General features: G+C 42.7%; 1 protein-coding gene across 9 annotated transcripts in view; it reads left to right on the forward strand.

Moving 5' to 3' along the window:
* ctbp1 (C-terminal binding protein 1) overlaps window positions 1-16,233 on the forward strand; it is a 326,682-nt gene that overhangs the window by 199,974 nt on the left and 110,475 nt on the right. The window lies entirely within an intron of this gene.

Raw genomic sequence — 16,233 nt, forward strand, 5'->3', positions numbered from 1 at the left:
GGAATGACTTTGCAAGCAAGTACATAATATGTTGTGTTGCATGTGCCCATTTGATTCTAGTGCTGAAGTGGGTAAGCTAATCAAAGTCAGGGCAGCAATTGGATGACTAATTGGTCCTGCTGCTGGACAAGGGAGAGCAAAGACTATCAGAATCTCCCTTAGTGGATGTGTTAGTTGGCAAATGCTGAGAACATATCAGCCTTGGATATGGTTTCTTTCTAGGCTTATCAACATCAAATATAGAATTACTCGTTGCTGCTGCTGCTTCTTGTTCTCTCTTTTTGTGGTATGGACGTTTCTGGTGCCATATTGCAGAATATTCATACTTTAACAGTAGATACGTAAAGTTGCATTTTAAATCCACGTTTTTCATTCATTGCTGATTAGTTTTGAAGATGTAATGAGATAAGGTCGTTCTGCTATAATGCTGATTTGGTTAGCACTAATTCGCTGTAACGCGATTGACGAATTGGGGACACTTTCTAAAGTGCGAACTTTTAAAACGTGCATTGGCTGTAACTCGATTACATCGCCAACACTTCAAACGCTGTTTCTAACGGACAATTTTTTTCTAACACAGGGTTGCATAAAAATTCAACCTTTTGTGTGATAGACTTAACTACCTGTACTGGGATATCCATTTTCAACTAATCAACCAGTCCATGTTTCAACAGTAGATATTTCATCTTAGCACCACGTTAGCTGTGCCCAATTTATATGAGCACTTTTTTTTTCTCCACCTTTGTACTCTTCCCTTTCTCTCATATCAATGAGTGAATTGTTTATTCCTTTTGGCAGTTTGGCAGTTGCTAATTTTCACCCCTTGTTAATCGTGCTTAATCATCAACCTCAAGCAATAAGGACATGGGTGGGAAGCAATTTCTACTTTGTGGGAAAAATCTTCAGACTGACTGAACATAGCGAGGGATGGAAAACCAATTGGCCTTGTGTCTGGATCACGGAGAGGGGATATTGAGGATTTTGCTGAGATGTTGGCTCTGCCCAAACTGGCGTGGCAAAATTTCCAACAAAGAACATTGTTTCAGGGCCTTTTCATGTGCCAGTCCTCTTCAGACTAGCTTCAGCCTGGTTGGAAAGTCATAGCTTTTTCCCAGTCTGACCAGAGTTATGATTGCAGGTGGGGCTGTGTTTATCTTTTGAAAAATAAAACTTGAAAAACCTTAGCAGGGTGAGTATGAAATGAAAAGGAAAAAAAAGTATCCATTTACGGCTCAGCACAACTTCTGAAGGGCTCCTCAGAATGAGTAATAAACGCAGGCCCAACTAGCGATAGCCACATTCTGTGAAAGAATAGGTTCAGAAAATGTACTAATTGCTCTTCCTAACCACTGGACGTTTCAAATCTCTTTGCAACCAATGAAGTGATTTGTTTTGTGTAGTAACTTTTGTAATGTAGGAAACACAGCTCATTTGTGCTGGGCATACTCCCATAAACATCAGTGTGATAATGATTGGATGATAGATTATTTTGTGTGATATTGATTGTAGTCCCATGAATAGTGCCATGGGACATCTACCCATGCAGGAAGATGGCACATTGGTTTAATGTCTCATCCAAAAGATAACAGTGTAGTTCTCTCTTTATTTCCTTGATAAAACCTAAGATTTTTTTCAGGGAGTTGGAGGAGCGAGCAGTGGGGGATGAGAGTAGGGAAGAGGAAAAGGCAGTTTGGTGGGGGAAGAAGAGAAAGTGATGGAGGGAAAAAGGAGGGTGGTGGATGGAAAGAGGACTGAGGAGGAAGAAGAGGGGCTTAGAGGAGGGAGGGGGAAAGAGAGCAGAGGATTGGTGGAGAGAGGAGAAAGGGGAGCAATAGCAAAGAGTGTAGTGTTTGGGATTGTGCTATTTAAATTGCCCTGCAGTATTGGTGGGTGGTATTAAATCCTTGTTGCTTTTCCGAAGATTCCAGGAGAAAATAGAGTAAATAAAACCGAATCGTGAATCCAAGCCCTTTTATGAGAACAGTGAAAGAGAAAAGTTTAACAGTTGATAAGATGTAAAATATTTCGGCAAATGAGAGAATTTAATGCAAGGTCATTTCGAAAAATGGGCGTTGTGACATGCTTGAGAATTGACCTTATGGATGGAGAATGAGGTTAAATGAGGTGAGGGAGAGAATCCTGCTGACCCCTTTCATTTTATGCATTTGAATGCATGGAGTCTTTAAGACACTTGTTCAACAGAGAATTCTTTGCTCTCCAATTCTTTGAAGTACCCAATTCACTTTCACATTCCATCCTAAAATTAACCAGCACATCCTGCTTTCTCTCATACCTGAGAGTTAGTCCAAACGTGACTCAATTGCAATCTGCAGTGTCCTGAGACATGGGGGTGTGAATTGCAGCAGAACAACAGATTTGTCAGTTTTAATGAAATTTTTTAACATACCATTCAGCCCTGTTACCAAATGCCTGTTATTTTGGAAACTTCTCAACTTGCAGTGGAGGTTTGGAATCTGCTTTAATTTGTACAACTCTCACATAGGCAACGTTTTGACAGTTCATTTATTTGGCCAGGCAATAGCTCTTGTATTGTCTTTCAGAGGGTCATACGTCTAACTGGTTGGGTCCTGCTGCTCCTGCCCAGGTGGGCCCTGGAGTAGCAGTGCCCTTAGATGTTCTTAGAAAATGCCAAAAAGGCTGAAGTAATCTTTTACATGATGCTATTAGTTGTAAGCTGAAAATTCTGGAACAATCTGCCAAGCAAAGTATTTTGATATTAAAATTTTGAGGGGAAAAGATTCACCCAGCATCCCTGCTGCCTTGCCAAGGTTAGTATTTTGAATGCAGAGTGGATAAAGGTAGAATAGCTGCCTATTTCCACTTAGCTGAAGCCTGGCCTGATTTCACAGCTGCCTACAGGACAAAGAAGCACTCAGAAGACTTTAGTTATCCTGTCAATCTAAATGATTAGAGGAAAAAGCTGCTTGACAATGTGTTGTACTATACTTTATCAAAGATGAGAGTTATGAAGTGCAATACTTTAAAACCAGACACTTGAAGGATATGAGGAGAAAGTGAGGACTGCAGATGCTGGAGATCAGAGCTGAAAATGTGTTGCTGGAAAAGCGCAGCAGGTCGGGCAGCATCCAAGGAGCAGGAGAATCGACGTTTCGGGCATGAGCCCTTCTTCAGGAATCCTGAGAAGGGCTCATGCCCGAAACGTCGATTCTCCTGCTCCTTGGACGCTGCCTGACCTGCTGCGCTTTTCCAGCAACACACTTGAAGGATATTGTCGTAGATAAAAGATATAGTTTTTAATGCATTGTATAGCAACTTTTATCGCATTCCAGTCTTAAGAAAAGTACTGAAAACAACAAATACTGGAGATCACAGCAGGTCAGACAGCATCCACGGAGCGAGAGCAAGCTAATGTTTTGTCTCTGGATGACTCCTCAATAGAACCGGATGCTGGCTGACCCACTGTGCTCTCCAGCATTTGTTTTCAGTACAGGTTCCAGCATTTGCAGAAATTTGCTCGTACGTTCAGAAAAATACTTCTGTTTGGAAATGGAAAATATTTTGTTACACTATTAGGTAGATTTTTTTCCACTTTTTCCAAGTGTGTGTGTGTGTGCGCGCACGCGCGCTTGCAGACAGGCAGAGAAAGAGACAGTCGCAGTCATGAGAGCAAAATTAACCAGATGGTACATTGGAGTACTTGGGAATTTTGGCAGGAAAATGTTTTGTAAATAATGACAAATGCCTCGATGTCATCAGTCTGCAAATTTTCTTTGATGAAATTCATAAAATCTATCTAACTCCACTTGTTTTTTTTAACCCACCTTCAATGTTTGCCTATTTTGCTTTTAAATGTATGCTTAGCAATCTAAACTTACTGTTGAAACATCCTGTACCTTTTCAATTGTCAACATGTGCAATTGTTGTAAAATCGGTGACCGATGCAGAGGTATTGGAACAAAGATAGGAACAATCTTCTGAAAGCTTACCTCAATGGACTATTGAGCATTGGCAAGCTTTTGACCATGGCCTCATGAAACTGAAGCTTGATCTCAGTAAAACTACACTGGCGGCATGGTGGCTCAGTGGTTAGCACTGCTGCCTCACAGCACCAGGGACCCGGGTTCAATTCCCGCCTTGGGCAACTGGCTGTGTGGAGTTTGCACGTTCTCCCTGTGACTGTGTGGGTTTCCTCCAACAGTCCAAAGATGTACAGGTTAGGTCAAATGGCCATGGTAAATTGCCTGTAGTGTTAGGTATATATAGTCAGAGGGGAATGGATCTGGGTGGGTTGCTCTTCGGAGGGTCGGTGTGGACTTGTTGGGCCGAAGGGCCTGTTTCCACACTGTAGGGAATCTCATCTACACAGTGCAATGAATTGTTTGGTCTTTCACACATCTCCTGATGTTCAGCCGGACACATCCTCTTCCCTGCCCCTTTGCTAATATAAGGAGATATCTATTTCTCTTAACTTTGCATTTAAATTCCTCTCTCTGTCAGTATGAGCTTCCTGATGCATTTTGTATTGTACTAGTTTGGGGGAGAAAAAGCTTCCATGATGAGAAAGAACTTTAACATAAATTTGTATGGCATCTTATTGTGTCTCAAGAATTTGACATATGGAGTATATTTGCAGTTCATCACTATTGTTAAATGGATAAATGCAGTGGCTCATTTTTACACAGTAAGCTCCAACATTTTCATTTCTTTAGCACCTTGACATGGTGACTTGTCCCTAAGGTATTTCATGTGAGATTATTGGATAGATAGTAAGAATCTTGGTCAAACTAGGTGGGTTTAAAGACAGGTATGGACAAAAAGGTTTAGAAAGGAAATTTCTGAGCTTAGGACCTGGGCACCTGAAGGTAAAGCAGCCCTCGAAGGAAGAATTAAAATTTGAGATCTGCAAGAGGTGATTTGGAAGAGTTCAGAAATCTGAGGGTTTTTGGGCTGGAAGAGGTTAAAGAATTTGAGAGGTGAAAATGTTGCAGGGCTTTAAGAACAAGCAGTATTTTACAAATGAGGCAAGACAGTAAATGTTTTGTCTCCAGTAATGCTGGTTGAAGTAGGAATGCAGGCCTGGAGTATCAGAAAAACTGTTGATGACTCGCAACTTTGGCCACTTGAGGCACAAATGGGACTTTGTTTAATGTTTCATTCAAACGAGAGCACCTCTTACAATGCAGCACTGCCTTGAGGCAAGCTGTAGCATGTGCTCAAGTCCTTTGTGGAATCTGAACCACATTTTTGATTCTGAGTGAAGTAACAGATATCTGAGCCAAGGTAACACTTGAAATGTTGAAAAGTTCCTCAATAGCCTCTTGATCACCAGAAGCAGCGATGATTTTTTTTCTAGCTCACTTTGCATCAGGTCAATAGCAATGACTTGATGAAAACTCTATGGGCCAAATGCATGTGGACCAGTGTAAGAAGCTATTTATTATGCTTCTCGGAAGAAAGTTGATTATTAATTACATTTTTAAAATTGTAATCTTTTGTTTCTATCTTTGCCAGTGTGGTTTCTCATATAAATGATTTATGCAAATATGTTGAACTGGTTTACTTTGCCTACTCGAGACCCATGAATTGTTCGTCTCCGATTAAATCGTGATGGTAAATTCTACAGTATAATCTCACAAACAAATGAAATTCATGAGTCATTGAAACATCTACAGCTGCACTAGAAATTAGTGTAAAAGTTCTGACAAACTGCTTTAATTCCCATCTACGTTTGGCAGATTCATTCCATGTAATGACTGAACAATGTCTGTGTATGTTCATAGTTGATAGACCTTTAACTTTGTTTGTTGTGACTATAGATAATTGTCAGCATTGCTTTTCAACTTATTTTAATTGTCTTTCACATGATTATATCTATATAGTGTACAGACTGTTCTGTAGTCAAATCTCTGGGCTTGTATATTACAACTGATCTATTACAGCTTCTTGTATTATTTTCTCATTGACATTTCGTAACAGAAATTTGAGGTTACAAACTGTGACTCGTAACCTCCACATCTGAAATGTATAAGCTTGATGTAATTTGAGACACACTCTGTCTGCTTCTTAGTCAGAAGGTTATAGATTCAAGTCATTCAGCGTTCTAGGATATGATACTTCATTGCTGTACTGAAGAGTGCTATATGATCAGACATACCATCTTTAAAATGATACGTAAAAAGTTGTTCTATCGTAGAAATACAAAACTCCCCTGTAGCATCACTTTCTGGAGAACAGTGTGGCCTGACCAACAGAATAGTTACAGTACCGGAAGATGACTGCAGAAAATGGTATAACGGCTGCAGAAAGGAAGTTTGAGGGGGATCTGCCTCTGGAGGTAGTATGGGCTGAAGTCAGAAATAGGAAAGGTGCAGTCACCTTGTTGGGTGTTTACTATAGGCCCCCCAATAGCAGCAGAGATGTGGAGAAACAGATTGGGAAACAGATTTTGGAAAGGTGCAGAAGCCACAGGGTCGTAGTCATGGGCGACTTCAACTTCCCAAATATTGATTGGAAGCTCTTTAGATCAAGTAGATTGGATGGGGCGGTGTTTGTGCAGTGTGTCCAGGAAGCTTTTCTAACGCAGTATGTAGATTGTCCAACCAGAGGGGAGGCCATATTGGATCTGGTACTCGGTAATGAACCGGGACAAGTGGTGGGCTTGTTAGTGGGTGAACATTTTGGTGATGGTGACCACAATTCTGTGACTTTCACCTTGGTTATGGAGAGAGATAGGTGCGCACAACAAGGTAGATTTTATAATTGGGGGAAGGGAAATTACGATGCTGTAAGGCAGGATTTGAGGAGCATACGTTGGGAGCTTAGGCTGTCAGGGAAGGATGTGGTGGAAATGTGGAACTTTTTCAAAGAGCAGATACGACGTGTCCATGATATGTATGTACCTATCAGGCAGGAAAGAAATGGTCGTGTGAGGGAGCCTTGGTTGACGAGAGAGGTTGAATGTCTGGTAAAGAGGAAGAAGGAGGCTTACATAAGGTTGAGGAAACAGGATTCAGACAGAGCAGTGGAGGGATACAGGATAGCCAGAAGGGACCTGAAGAAAGGGATTAGGAGAGCTAAGAGAGGGCATGAAAAATCGTTGGCGGATAGGATCAAGGATAACCCCAAGGCATTTTATGCGTATGTGAGAAACCTGAGAATGACGAGAACGAGGGTAGGTCCGATCAAGGACAGTAGTGGGAGACTGTGTATTGAGTCGGAAGAGATAGGAGAGGTCTTGAACAAGTACTTCTCTTCAGTATTTACGAACGAGAGGGACCGTATTGTAGAAGAGGAGAGTGTGAAATGGACTGGTAAGCTAGAAGAGATACCTGTTAGGAAGGAAGATGTGTTGGACATTTTGAACAACTTGAGGATAGACAAGTCCCCCGGGCCTGACGGGATATATCCTAGGATTATGTGGGAAGCAAGAGAGGAAATTGCAGTACCGTTGGCAATGATCTTCTCGTCTTCACTGGCAACGGGGGTGGTACCAGGGGACTGGAGAGTAGCGAATGTTGTGCCCCTGTTCAAAAAAGGGAATAGGGATAACCCCGGGAATTACAGGCCTGTTAGTCTTACTTCTGTGGTAGGCAAAGTAATGGAAAGGGTACTGAGGGATAGGATTTATGAGTATCTGGAAAGACACTGCTTGATTAGGGACAGCCAGCACGGATTTGTGAAGGGTAGGTCTTGCCTTACAAGTCTTATTGAATTCTTCGAGGAGGTGACCAAGCATGTGGATGAGGGAAGAGCAGTGGATGTAGTGTACATGGATTTTAGTAAGGCATTTGATAAGGTTCCCCATGGTAGGCTTATGCGGAAAGTCAGGAGGCATGGGATAGAGGGAAATTTGGCCAATTGGATAGAAAACTGGCTAACCGGTCGAAGGCAGAGAGTGGTGGTAGATGGTAAATATTCAGCCTGGAGCCCAGTTACAAGTGGAGTTCCGCAGGGATCAGTTCTGGGTCCTCTGCTGTTTGTAATTTTTATTAATGACTTAGATGAGGGAGTCGAAGGGTGGGTCAGTAAATTTGCAGATGATACGAAGATAGGTGGAGTTGTGGACAGTGAGGAGGGCTGTTGTCGGCTGCAGAGGGACTTAGATATGATGCAGAGCTGGGCTGAGGAGTGGCAGATGGAGTTCAACCCTGCCAAGTGTGAGGTTGTCCATTTTGGAAGAACAAATAAGAATGCGGAATACAGGGTTAATGGTAGGGTTCTTAGTCAGGTGGAGGAACAGAGGGATCTTGGGGTCTATGTACATAGATCTTTGAAGGTTGCCACTCAGGTGGATAGAGTTTGTAAGAAGGCCTATGGAGTATTATCGTTCATTAGCAGAGGGATTGAATTCAAGAGTCGTGAAGTGATGTTGCAGCTGTACAGGACTTTGGTTAGGCCACAGTTGGAGTACTGTGTGCAGTTCTGGTCGCCTCACTTTAGGAAAGATGTGGAAGCTTTGGAGAGGGTGCAGAGAAGATTTACCAGGATGTTGCCTGGAATGGAGAGGAAGTCGTACGAGGATAGGTTGAGAGTTCTCGGCCTTTTCTCGTTGGAACGGCGAAGGATGAGGGGTGACTTGATAGAGTTTTATAAGATGATCAGAGGAATAGATAGAGTAGACAGTCAGAAACTTTTTCCCCGGGTACAACAGAGTGTTACAAGGGGACATAAATTTAAGGTGAAGGGTGGAAGGTATAGGGGAGATGTCAGGGGTGGGTTCTTTACCCAGAGAGTGGTGGGGGCATGGAATGCACTGCCCGTGGGAGTGGTAGAGTCGGAATCATTGGCGACCTTTAAGCGGCATTTGGTTAGGTACATGGATGGGTACTTAATCTAGGTTAGAAGTTCGGCACAACATCGTGGGCCGAAGGGCCTGTTCTGTGCTGTATTGTTCTATGTTCTATGTTCTATGTTCTATGACATTCAACACATTGTATATGCACAGCCTTTCCAAATGAGCATTATGACTTAGTGTTATTGTCCTTTCTCCCATTGTCCTGCATGTTGTTTTTATTTATATAATTACTCAGTGCCTCTTCAGTGTCTGAAATGAGACTGCCTCCACCTCACTTTGGCCCATCACACCTGATTCTTTTGAAAATTATTTTAAATCTGTGCCTTTCATTCTTTATCCTCTTACAAGCAGGAACAGCTTTTCATTATCTACTCTCTCCAGATCTTTCATTATTCTGAATAGTTCTGTCAGATCTCCTCTTAGCCTTCTCTTATCCATGGGAAACAGTTCCAACTTTTCCAATGTATCATCATCACTGAAGTTTCTCATAAACCTCTTCAATCCATCTTTCAAATCCATCTTGAAGTGTGAAGGGGTCAAACTGGCATCAAGGAACTGCAGGCCCAGAGTTTAAATGTGACATCAGGAGTTTAGAAGTGGCAACATACGAGGAGGATCTGATCACTGCTGTCGGAAAAAGGTTGAATGGCCAATATGTGTTTGCTGACCTGAACAAGGTTGACAGATGTGGAGCATTCTCTATGCTCGGAGAGCTATCCATAAGCAGTCAGGACCATGGGTCTGAGGATTTCAGGGGTCGGAGTTGATGGAGTGGAAGGGATGGTCACAAACAATAATGTATGTGCCTGTGTTACTGACAGTCAGTCTGCCTGTGCAGCAGAACCTGCCGAGTCTCCAATTCTCTTGGGTATATCTGCCATTGGGCAAACACCTTGCTCCACCAGGACCGTGAGTTTGTCGGTGCGCAACAGCCGTCTCACATTAAAAGAAGCATATGCAAGCTCTTCTGCCCCCTTAAAATGTAACACCAGAGTGGAAGGAAGTAATTTTCAATCCCACGGGACTGCCTTCGGAAAAAAAAAGTATGCTGCATGCTTTATTAACTGCTCTGTCCACCTTTTTCTGCCATCTTTACAGATGTGAACAGAATAGCTCAGATTTCTTGATTGCTGCATGTAACTGCAGGTATTCTTCTCTTACTATTATTTCTTCCAACCGTTATTTTTCACAAATTATAAATTATAACATTAATTATAATCTTCATTCATTATAATTAATGAAGATAGCATACTTATTGATTAGTGTTTCAAACTTCAGAAAATTATTTGACTGGCTGCACTGATAACAGTTAACGAAGATTCTCGGTGCAATTATTAGAGTCAACTTGAACTTGTGCTTCATGCTGAGGGGTGTGCTGAAAAATTGAGGGGGGAGCAATGGCAATAGAACTAGTAGCAGCTATTTAGCTAGTGTTACACTGCAGGCACTCTGCGATTATATTGAAGAGAGTGGAATTGTAACTTTTTTTAGTCAAGGCGTTTGACCTTTACACAAAGGTTTTCATAAAATCATCTTATTTGTTTTAGATGCAACTAAAGAAGAACTGTTGAAACACATGGCCATTGGGAAAGAGACAGTGGCAAATCTAGTTTTCTTTTTCATCCCTTTTTGAAATACATGCATGATGCAGAAAGTCCATTCTGGAGGAGCAGATCTCAGTAACCGGTGTTAATGAGTGGGTTATTTTGCATTTTTAAAATTTCAACTTGCAGTTAAAACATCACAGTTTTCTTCTGCCTCTTCCATCTTTGCTTTTAATTTGAATTATTATCCATTTCACAAGACCATTCTATATAATATTTGTACTTTTAAATGAAGAAACCGTACTGTTTGACAACAATACTGAACATTCTTATTACTCATTTGCCTGTGTAAATTAGGCACTTGTGCTCCAGTTGTAGTAACATGAAATAGTCATTGAGATTAACCTTTGGATGGTTAAATTCAGTTTTCTCAAATCTTCTACCTATTGAACACCGCTTCTCTTATTTCTTTCGAAGCTGAAGTGCAAACGTTAGCTTCCCTTGTGGAATTCAAACAGGTTGAGGCTGGAGATTACTTTTACATTGTTCAATTTGGAGTTCCCAGATCTGATAGATCAGACAAGTTGTGTTAAAATAGGCACTGGAGTTTTCTTAACTTTTCTGAATAGTACAGTTCTCTGACACTAGGCCCTCCAGTGCGTATTTTCAATATTTGCATGAATTTAGTATCTCTCTGACCAGCCATCTACATAATATTTGAGGTGAAGTGTACAGTGGTTTCCCTTGGTGTCTGTATTAAATAACCTCTTTTGTTTTCTACTGTTACGACATGGGGTCAACCCTTCTGATTTAAACCAGCAACACAGAAAAAATTTGCCCCATGCTGTAATCTGTTAAAATTCGAGAGGCAAAGAACTATCCCAAAAGTCACTATGTAAGCTAAAAGTTAACAACTTTTTAAAAGTCTAACAGAGAATAATTAACTCACAACTAGTTACAGTCCTTTCTCTAAACCTATCTTTTACCTTCCACTCTACAACACTGGTCCAATTAAAAATCCTGATTACGACTTGCAAAAATATAATCGTTTGAAAACGGGGCAGGTTAGCCAAATGTCCTCTGTAGATTTTCCTCTGTCTTCCTTCCTTCTTTGGGAGTCTGCTTCACAGGTCTTTTATAGATAAAGGTACCTTTTAAGAAAGCACTTCTGCTGGCAGTCTGTATTGTTCTGTTTTTGTTGGTGCTCTTTGTCGCTCTGGGTAACTGTTCCAAATGTTCTGATATTAATACCCCAAAACATTGGATCACTTCATTGGCTTTAATATTGTCAAAATACTAAATTCAAACTTGATTGGAGTTTGGTGCCTTGGGGTATAATTTAAACTGATTTGGCCAAATTTGAATTTGTTTTTGTATCCAGGCAACCAAGCTCTTAGCTAGTTGTTTGACCAAATGTTACATTGTTACCTTGTTCAGAACACTGTTCAGCTCCCTTGAAGGTACAGTAAACCCACAATTTCATAACAATACCTTAAGGAAATAGACTATAGAGCACAATTCCAAAGTTTGCTGATAGCACAACTAGTAAATGCAATGTACCACTGGCAGGACAGCAGTTGACCTTTCGGAACAAGTTTAAAAATCACACAACACCAGGTTGTAGGCCAATAGGTTTATTTGGAAGCACCAGTTTTCAGACCGCTGCTCCTTTATCAGCTACCTGATGAAAGCTCTGAAAGCTAGCTCTTCCAAATAAACCTGTTGGACTATAACCTGGTGTTGTGTGATTTTTGACTTTGTCCACCACAGTCCAACACCAGAACCTCAGTGTCATGATTTTTGGAATGATATTGAGTGGTGAAATGGATGGCATTGGCAAATGAAATTTAATCAGGGAACAGGAGATTGGACGTTTCGGGCACAGGCCCTTCTTCAGGAATGAGCAGAGAGTGTTCAGCAGGAGAAGATAAAAGGTAGGGAGGAGGGACTTGGAGGAGGGGAGTTGGAAATGTGATAGGTGGAAAGAGGTCAAGGTGAGGGTGATAGGTCGGAGTAGGATGGAGGCGGAGAGGTCAAGAAGAAGACTGCAGGTCAGGAAGGCGGTGCCGGGCTGGAAGGATCCGGCTGAGACAAGGTGGGGGGAGGGGGGATGAAGAAACTGGTGAAGTCCAAGTTCATCCCCTGCGGTTGGAGGGTTCCCAGTCGGAAGATAAGACGCTCCTCCTCCGACCGTCGGGTTGTTGTGGTTTGGCGGTGGATGAGTCCAATGACCTGCATATCCTCGGTGGAGTGGGAGGGGGAGTTGAAATGCTGTGCCACAGGTTGGTTGGGTTGGTTCGTCCGGGTGGCCCAGAGGTGCTCTCTGAATCGCTCGGCAAGTAGGCGGCCTGTCTCCCCAATATAGAGGAGGCTGCAGCGGATGCAGTAGATGATGTGGGTGGAGGTGCAGGTGAATCTGTGGCGGATATGGAAGTTTCCCTTGGGGCCTTGGAGAGAAGTGAGGGGGGAGGTGTGGGCGCACGTGTTGCACCTCCTGCGGTTGCAAGGGAAGGTGCCGGGAGTGGTGGTTGGGTCGGTGGCGACCCAACCACCACTCCCGGCACCTTCCCTTGCAACCGCAGGAGGTGCAACACGTGCGCCCACACCTCCCCCCTCACTTCTCTCCAAGGCCCCAAGGGAAACTTCCATATCCGCCACAGATTCACCTGCACCTCCACCCACATCATCTACTGCATCCGCTGCAGCCGGTGTGGCCTCCTCTATATTGGGGAGACAGGCCGCCTACTTGCGGAGCGATTCAGAGAGCACCTCTGGGCCACCCGGACGAACCAACCCAACCAACCTGTGGCACAGCATTTCAACTCCCCCTCCCACTCCACCGAGGATATGCAGGTCATTGGACTCATCCACCGCCAAACCACAACAACCCGACGGTCGGAGGAGGAGCGTCTTATCTTCCGACTGGGAACCCTCCAACCGCAGGGGATGAACTTGGACTTCACCAGTTTCTTCATCCCCCCCTCCCCCCACCTTGTCTCAGCTGGATCCTTCCAGCCCGGCACCGCCTTCCTGACCTGCAGTCGTCTTCTTGACCTCTCCGCCTCCATCCTACTCCGACCTATCACCCTCACCTTGACCTCTTTCCACCTATCACATTTCCAACTCCCCTCCTCCAAGTCCCTCCTCCCTACCTTTTATCTTCTCCTGCTGAACACTCTCTGCTCATTCCTGAAGAAGGGCCTGTGCCCGAAACGTCGAATCTCCTGTTCCCTGGATGCTGCCTGACCTGCTGTGCTGTTCCAGCAATAAAGTTTCAACTTTGATCTCCAGCATCTGCAGACCTCACTTTCTCCTCAAATGAAATTTAATTCATGGAAGTATGAAATGAAGTGTTTTGAGATATCCACATTATAGAGTCATGAAGATGTGCAGCATGGAAACAGACCCTTTAGTCCAACTTGTCCATGCCGAGCAGATATCCCAACCTAATCTAGTCCGATTTACCAGCACTTGGCCCATATCCTTCTAAACCCTTCCCATTCATATACCCATCCAGATGCCTTTCTGAAGGTTGTAATTTTTATGTAAAGTAACAATTCAGCAATATTGCTCCACATTCTATTTATTATATCTGGATGTTGCAAGTGTTGAACCTTGTATCATTTCCAGGTCTCTGTCAATCTATTGAATACTTCTCACTCTCATGATGCTGCCTCTAACACTGTTAGGTTGACCTAGCAAGTTGTGAATGCGCTGTAGCATCTGCAGTGTTTGGCATTCTGAGAAATAATCTTCATTCAGAATGAGGGAAGAAATGGCTGCATGGCCCTAGTCCATCATTGGTGGGTTCTTATTTTTTTAAGATCCTCAATGGGAGAATGCATAAGATCAAGTGATCAAGCAAGGTCAAAACGCTTTTATGACATCCATTACCTTCATGGAATGTGGACCATGCTGCTGGAGCAGCATTTATTGTCCATCCCAAGTTGACCTTGAGAAGGTGGTGCTTAGCTGTTGTTCTGAATCACTACAATCTACAATGTATGCACATTAATTACAAATGTGTAATTGTACTTTGACTTTTGTGAAGTAAATAAGCTTTAGACTTGACAGTAAAACATTATTCCAAATGGGATTTAATTTGGATAAAAGCAAATTACTGCAGACGCTGGAAGCTGAAACCAAAAGAGAAAATGCTGGAAAATCTCAGCAGGTCTGGCAGCATCTGTAAGGAGAGAAAAGAGCTGACGTTTCGAGTCTAACTGACCCTTTGTCAGCTCTTTTCTCTCCTTACAGATGCTGCAAGACTTGCTGAGATTTTCCAGCATTTTCTCTTCTGGTTTGGGATTTAATTTGGATGTGAAAATTCTTTGTATAGTGAGCACTTTAGTCCAGGCAGCTCACTTGACCAGTATTGACAACTTTTTAATTGATCGACAGCAGCAAAATGATTAATTGAGTTGGACTGAAGAGTCTGTTTCTGTGCTGTATATCTCTATGACTGTAAGATTCCACACCATGTTTATATGAAATTTATTCCAGGTTATCGCAATGTGGATTTGGAGAGCGTTCAGAAAAGGTTTACCAGGATGTTACCAGGACTAGAGAATTTGAGTAATGAGGACAGGCTGGATAGACTGGGACTTTTTTCACTGGATTGAAGGGGGTTGAGAAGTGACCTTACAAAGGTTTTTAAAACCATGAGGGAAAATAGATAAGGTGAATACCAAAGGTCTTTTCTCTAGGATGGGGCTGTTCAAAGCTAGGGGACGTCATTTTAGTGAGAGAAAGATTTAAAAGGGACCTGATTGGTAACGTTCTCCTACCAATGGTTTGTATGTGGAGTGTGGTGGGTGCAGGTACACATCTACCAGAGAAAATGGCGGGTGCAGGTACACTTCGAACATTTAAAAGATATATGGGCAGGAGCATGAATAGGAAAGGTTTAGGGGGATATGGGCCAAATGCAGGCAAGTGAGTCGAGTTCAGTTTGGGAAACTTGGTCAGCATGGACGGGTTGGACTGAAAAGTCTGTTTCTGTGCTGTATGTCTCTTAAAAAGCCTTTGCTGTAACAGGGCACCAAACTCCGTTCCATAAGCAATGGGTTGGGAACCTTTTTGAAGTGGTCTCGGTAGGCCCTAGCGTAGCTAGGAGGAATTAGCCTATTTCCAATTTAAAAAGTACATGCAAATAGTTTCACACTTGCAGCTTCTGAGATCACCCAGCTGCTATTGAGGTTACCTATAGTCTTGCAATTAATCACTCCATGAACTGCACTATTTTCCCTTATCTGAGCCATTTCTGGTATGAAGAGCAGCTCAGATTGTTCTTTTGACTAATCAAGTTAAACTGAGATGCCCCAGTTCTTAGTGTAAATATAGTCTAGCTGACTGGGTGACTTCTACCTGCGACCAAATGCCCCATTTTCACACACTCCCTAATATTGGAGAAGGATGGGGAGATGCTTCCATAGAATCATACAATACAGAAGACGCCTTGTGGCCCACTAAGTCTGTATCACCAAAGCTATACTAACTCTCTACTTACCTACCGTCCAGGATTAGTCTGATAGAATTGCATGTCATGACATTTCAAATGCTCATTCAAGTATTTCTTAAGGATTGTTAGGTTGCCTTGCCTCAACTACTTTCGCAGACAGTGCATTCCAGACCCCCATCACTCTCTGGGTGAAAAAGCTTTTCCTCAAAATACCTCCCAACTTCCTGCCTTTCACCTTAAAATTAAGCTATCTTGTTATTGACTCTTTGATTAAAGGGAATAGCTGTTTTCCATTCACTGTCCCTCATATCTTCTATCATATCTCCGAAGCTCCCCGTCAACCTTCTCTGCTCCAAAGAAAACAGTCTGAGCTTATCCACCCTCACTCCATTGTCTGGATGGGGCATGTCCGCTAACATCTTGTGGAGATTGCTTTTTACCACTTCCAGTAA

This window comes from Chiloscyllium plagiosum, unplaced genomic scaffold (genome assembly GCF_037043375.1).
Source record: "Chiloscyllium plagiosum isolate Xiang-an unplaced genomic scaffold, Cpla_swu_hap1 HiC_scaffold_1, whole genome shotgun sequence".
Lineage (NCBI taxonomy): Eukaryota > Metazoa > Chordata > Chondrichthyes > Orectolobiformes > Hemiscylliidae > Chiloscyllium > Chiloscyllium plagiosum.